The sequence below is a fragment of the Sorghum bicolor genome, chromosome 6 (assembly GCF_000003195.3).
Source record: "Sorghum bicolor cultivar BTx623 chromosome 6, Sorghum_bicolor_NCBIv3, whole genome shotgun sequence".
Taxonomy (NCBI): domain Eukaryota; kingdom Viridiplantae; phylum Streptophyta; class Magnoliopsida; order Poales; family Poaceae; genus Sorghum; species Sorghum bicolor.
In genome coordinates, this window is record NC_012875.2 from 30,809,980 (window position 1) to 30,816,449 (window position 6,470).

The 6,470-nt window shown below is 41.0% G+C and overlaps 1 long non-coding RNA gene across 6 annotated transcripts; it reads right to left on the reverse strand.

The window, feature by feature from the left end:
• LOC110436190 lies at positions 1,880–6,231 on the reverse strand. Of its 6 annotated transcripts, XR_002453930.1 has the most exons (7): positions 5,138–6,231; positions 4,219–4,236; positions 4,042–4,136; positions 3,888–3,947; positions 3,308–3,361; positions 2,923–3,094; positions 2,406–2,621 (listed from the first exon to the last, which is right to left on the reverse strand). It is a non-coding gene; the product is annotated as an uncharacterized LOC110436190 (long non-coding RNA). The 6 variants fall into 6 exon arrangements; XR_002453926.1 differs by adding an exon at positions 1,880–2,281 and having other exon boundaries at positions 2,373–2,621; positions 4,042–6,231; XR_002453927.1 differs by having other exon boundaries at positions 4,042–5,508; positions 5,606–6,231.

Genomic DNA, 6,470 nt, shown 5'->3' on the forward strand with positions numbered 1-6,470 from the left:
GCCCAACCTTCACTCCACTAACACAACTGTCTTCGAGAAGAAGATGGTGGTGCCCGAGGAGGAGGATGCAGTTCCCAGCACCTTGCCCAATAGGTGTTTGATGAATTGCCTCTTCATCAACAGAGTTGTTTTCCACTTCCATTCAATTACAGCTGGGATGTAGTGATCCGCTGGCAGCACAGGCAATGGCCTCCACCTTCAGAACTCCAGTTGGTCCTCTTCCTTGGCCGTCGTTCGACATGGTTGAGAGGTTTTCGGTCACGTCTCTTTCTGGTCGATTCTGGAAACCCCCATGGTGGATGGCTAGCTGTGAGTTCCTGCATGAAGGACAATTTTCAGAAGCTGCGCATATTATTATGAGTACTTGGCTTGCAGGCGATCAGACTTGCAGTGAGAAGCCTGGCCATGATTTTACTCTGAAAGCATCATCTAATGGTCTGATTTAAGAGCGAGTACAGCAGAACTATGGTGGTTTAATTTGTTTGCAGCCATGGCCACCTTTCGCTCATTGTGAATTCTCTTGTGTGTTAGCGGAAATGGAGTCCCTAAAAAATATGATGAACTCTGACAGGGACAGTACAAAGACGTTGGTTGTTGTGGTAATGTGTTCACAATGGCAGGCCTTTGTGCAAGTGTTGTTCAGATATTATCTTTCTTTGGAATTGCCAGTGGAGCTCATGTTTGTTCTATTCAAGGCATTTTCTCAACATACACTTTGCCTGCCACGTGACATTCTGGACACCATGGTTTGGTTGCTACTAAAGGGCAAGCACAGTGAAAACTCAATTGAATCCTCACAGCTATTAGACAAACAGTTCAAGCAGATCCACCATATATGTTGCCTTACTGAAATTGTTGCAGCCTGGGAGTACCTGCAGGTGATGCTTGTGAAGGACAGTGCCTATTGTATACTGTGTTGTCTAGCTGATGCAAGTCGGTGCTCTACTGATCCTGGAATATGGGCAAAGCCATATGAGCAATTTCATCTCCAAATTTCTGACTGCCATCAGAAGAGATATTCCACATGCAAATATGTTCATATCAGATTACAGAAGCTTGCTTCATGGACATCACTTTCAAACATATTGATTGATATGCATGCTATCAACCTAATGTGGCTCTCAAGTAACACGAAGTTGCTTGATGGAGCAGTGCTAGTCAACTTGCCACAGGTTACAGAGGAGCTTCAGTTTTGGGAACAACTATGGACAGTATGTGAGCTGAAAACAGAGTCAAGACAACACAAGTGTGGTGGTGTTTTCAGTGAACAGACCACAATTCTAAGTGGATTGTGCTGCGGAGTTGATCTTCGGAACAAGAGCTCGTCGTTTTATTGGGATCCTGGTGGTGCCAAACTGCTCCATCGGCTTGGTGGCAAGCCGATTCTAAAGAAGAGGGGAATGTCAGTATACGCCTTGGGCTTAATGGGCCGACGTGTGCTCACGCAAGGCCCAAGCAGCCAAGAGAACGGTGGAGTAATAAAAGTATGACAGCGGTAGCAGATCAGGGCATCAAGAATTATTCAGAAGAAACACATCTTCATCTCCTACTGCACTTCTTCCTCCTCGAGCCTCCATCTTTAGGTCTCAAACTCTCATCCTTCCCAAATTCTAGTTCTCCAATCCTTCGTCTAGATTGCTTTGCTAAGCTCCGGGCCTCCCTTCCCCTGAGGTCGTGTACTCTGATTTATATTTGAATCGAGCTATTCTATGAACCAGTTGAAGGGTTGCTAACATCGACATTTCTTAATGAGCAGCTTCTAGCCCTCAACAATAAACGATGGACGATTACAACCTTCATATTCCATGTAGAGTTGAAAAGGTTCTTTAAGACCGATATGCCGAACCTCATGAGCTTCAGTGTTCACATCAATCTGAAAATGAAAAAAAAGCAAATCTGAAATATTAAGGCCGTTGAAGTGCACCCTTTAATGACATGCAGTGCTACCTGTCTATGTATCCAAAGTAAATGAAAACACCATTGTTGAAAACAATTACCTCGATTAGCTTTATATATATTACTGAAGCTTGTATATTTGAATTGGTAGTAAATAGCGGTAGGTTTATTTAAAAAAACTCTTGTATAAAATCAGTTTTGTTTGTGACTCATTTAATTTGTCTTACTTTCAGCAAGTACAAAGTATAGCATGGAACAAACTTGTCTTGTTAACCACCTAAGAGTCTTAACCAATAGGTCAAAGCTCCTATGGATTTCCAACCTAACAACCATTGAGAAAAAATGTAAGCGGCCTGTGGATCGGAATGGTGGCCGGTGGTACTTCCTGCAGGAAATTAGTACAGAACTCTAAGGTTTGGGAGGGTATAATAAACTATTAAATGCATATACACACTGATAATGAAACAAAAACAAACCCCAAAAGTTTCTGCGCCCCACTACTCCAAGAATTCCAAAATCGGATTTGTATGAAGGCAACATTTTTTGCCCAAAGCACAAGCAGGGAAACATCCTGTGAATGCTCTGGCTTTTTCACAATATTATCCAAAGGATTTTTCCAAGCCATAGCATCTGAATAACCAATGTGCTATGGCTTGGAAAACTCCTGTGAATGCTCTATATTATAGAACGTTTATGCTGAAGAAGCCAAGCCACCTATATAAATCCTGTGAATGCTCTATATTAATACAATGAGCAAACTGAATATACAAACAATAAACCAAAAAAGGTGTCCAATTTAAATTAGTAGTGCAATAAGGAAGGACCAATCTTGCTGCTACAATCAGCAAAAACAGGGAAACGTTTTATGGTTCTTGTTTAGTTGCCAACTCTTAAAATGATATTGTCACCTTCAAAAATTTTTGCTATATCTAGGGAAATGAAATGGCCTTACTTATAAAGAGGATAGACATGGTAACTATTTTTTAAAGTCTGAAGAAGCTGAAAGGTTATGTAAGTAAGGCTTACCTAATAGTGTTGTTCATGGATATACCTTTAAATTAGGAAATGACTTTTTTTTATCTAGATTCAGCGTCTGTTTTCATCAGTGGTTGTGCAGATGTGGTTTAGTGGGCACTCAAAAAAGGCCACCGATAGGGGTAATGCCTTTTGCCTGATGCCTGAGCCATCGGATTTGTACCTGTTCGTGGTATAAAAATAGTGTTTTACAAAAGTTACTAACACATGTTAACTCAATATATATTGTGGATCTGTTCCAAATATCAATTTCCAGTGCATGTAGCTTCAAGATGTTCATATGGGCACTAATTTGCAAGAGATAGTTGGGAACTCGGATCAGCTATGAATGCATAAACAATTGTTAGGGAAAGTACAAGGTAGATGGGAAACTCACTGGGCATTTATGCTTCTTAGGTACAAACTATCACCAAATGAAGTGCTGCTGCACCTGACACCAAAAAGTAAATTACACTTCAACAAAATCGAAACATGTCATGGAACCATAGCCACAAAAATTTAGCAGGCGAGGTAGCTTTAGATAAGTGCATGGAATAAGTCACTTAGTTCAATCGACAATGAATGCTTTCAATATAGTCAACCACAATGCACCATACTGAAGAATGTACAATCCTATGTCATATAATAGAACAAACCAAAACACCCAAAGAGAGGGTCAGAAGAAAATACTAACCTTTTAGAAATCTAAGGTCCAATAGCTAACTGAACATATAGTTTGTTTGACATTGGAAAAAAGGACTTGAACACCAAATTTAGAAATAAGAGGAAGTAGAAGAAACTAGACCTATAACGACAGCAAGGGCGCTTCAGATAAAAATGAAATTTCTATATCTGGGATATATCAGGAAAAATGGTAAGACAAAAAACATTAAGATGGAGTCTAATTTGTAGATACAAACCTAGTACTGGATCACATTAATATTAAATTGAATCATTTCCCCAACTTCAACACAAACCTTAAGCTGGTGAATGTCAACACCATATCCTTCAAGATGAATTCGATGGAGTTGGTAGGTCTGCACCAATATGCCAAGAAGCAAATTACCATTTGCAGCACAGGCAAAGATAAATGAACAGCTGCAAAGCCAAGGGCAAGGCCAACCAATTTACCCAAAAAAGGACAGGACAATATTTTTGTATAGCTCATTGCACGAATGACCGTCATCGGGTGACCAATCTCCTTAGTTACAGCAAAACTTTGCCCCCTGCAAATAAATATGAACAAAAATAATGGTAGCAACCAGTAGATATTAAGGGGGGCACAATGACTATAGGATTGAGTAGTACCCTGAGGAAAGTAGATTTCTACTCATTCACGACAGCCACACCGGAAACAAAGCAGTGTTAAGATGACGAAAATGAGAAGTCTTAAGAACCCAAATATGGAGTAAACCAAGCGTGAACACAAAACTACAGTACGTAGGAAAAAGAAATACAAATCCTTCCCTATCGCTCTCGCAAGCTCTATTTTGAAGATGGTCAGTGCAATATCAGAAAGTAAAATGAGATCTTCATATTTAGATCATAGCAGGCAATCTGTGATTAACTCAACTGCCTAACTGGCAATGAATAGCTTCTTTATTTCACTGGAGAAGAGAAATTGGAAGAAAAAAAAAGAACAATGGGTGCAAAGGCATCCCCAAATCAAGTGAGTTATAGATGTGTAGGACTGCCACATGCTCAAATAAATGTGTGAACCATGACAGACATGACTATAAAATTGTCAAGTATTAGGATGGTAAAAACACCTAGGTAGCACGAAAGCAAGAGAATATGTAAGAAAACATAGAAATTTGATAGATGTAACATGCCAAGATAGAAGATAGAACATTGCATTTGCTAATCCTTTATCATGACTGTGAAGTGCCATCATTGAAAAGAGCAATAAATGGTATAAGAAATTGTGGATTGCTAAATATGCACAAAGGCCTAAATGGGCTGCTATAGGAAAAAAATGGTGTCTTCATTCTTAAAGCATCAAAGTATCTTAACTCAGGCACCATATGTTGGCTAAATATAAAATATCGTAGGACTAAATGGCCTATTGTAGGAACAAAAACGGCCAAAAAAACATATATTTTAAAATATTTTAATTCAGACCCTATATATATAATATATAACTTAAAATATGCACTGAGTACATGGCCTATGCAACAACTAAAAAGGCTAAAAAAACATGAACACTTTGCGCGGAAGCTGTCCTTACATGTATGCCACTATTATAGTGGTGACCCTGATTGGTCCTCATCCTTTCAATAAACCAGTCTTAGTTAGAGCAATAGGTGTGTGGCAGCAACAATAGCAGACGACATACCTAGTAACACATGTTTGAGGATTAGAGAGAGCAGCTGCTAGCGGCAAGTTCCATCATGTATTTTGTATACATTTTATCTTTCTCTAATACATGCTTCAGCATGGCCTTTAAAAAGAGCATCTGGTATGGTAGTCACCGTACCTTGAAAAGTGTACATGCTAGAGTCTGAAATTTATTCAGGTAATAACAATATTTCAATCTCAATTTCGTCTAACCATCTTCAAAATCAGTAAACCCTTTAGTGTATATCCATCCTCTACACCCTTTCAGTGTATATCCATTGTCATTAGACAATATCAGTAATCTAATATGAAGAAAATTGCTCATAACACAAATACAAACATTATTCTGTTAGTCAACCTCCTGGTAGGTATTGTTAGATTATTGCTTTGTGACTCAACAATATTATGCAGGAGCTCCTTGCCATGTTGAGCAAGTAGGGACAAAGAGGCAGAAGCCTCATGACCGCCGATACCTGAAACGCAGAAGCGAAACATGGCACAAATAACAGCAACAACACAACAAGCACGCATCAAAGGAAGGCATCAAACATGGGGTTCGTAGAGGAACCCTAAGGAAGAAAAGGAAGGAAGCTGAAATCAACAAAAACCAAATCAGAAGAAAGCCGCATATAGATAGCTAGGGTTTCATAGAGGAGCGAAGCACATGTTTCCTGGCGGGAGGAGGTGTTGAGGAGCCCGTGCGGAGGATGGGGGAGAGGTAGTAGGGCTGCTGGACCCTACCCATGCTAGGGCGCCGCCTGCAAGGGGCGCCCTCGCCTCGTGCCCGCCGGCGCACCATGATGGAAGGGGAGAGAGAGGGAGAGAGAGAGAGGAAGGGGAGGGAGAAACGGAGGTGAGAGCCAGAAGAGGAGGAGGAGGAAGAGGAGGGCAGCCGCCACCGCCGCGCGCCGCCGAGGTCGGCGCCGTCGCCCCTGTCTGCATCGGGATGAAGAGGGAGAGAGCAAAGAGAGAGGAGAGGGTGAGAAGAAGAATCTGGAGTGAGAAGTTGAAGCTGCTCTATATATATGATTCTCTGGATTCTAACGAGAAGCGAGAGAAGCGGAGGAAAAGCTAGAGAAGATAACCAGAAGCAGTAGAAGCAGGTGCAGACAAGAATCCGCTTCGAGCGATCTGGAACGTTGAACTGAAGCTCGAACGGTTAGAATGATTTGGGGTGACGTGGCACCCACTTCTCCCGTGGAAGCCGACGGCTTATTTAGGAG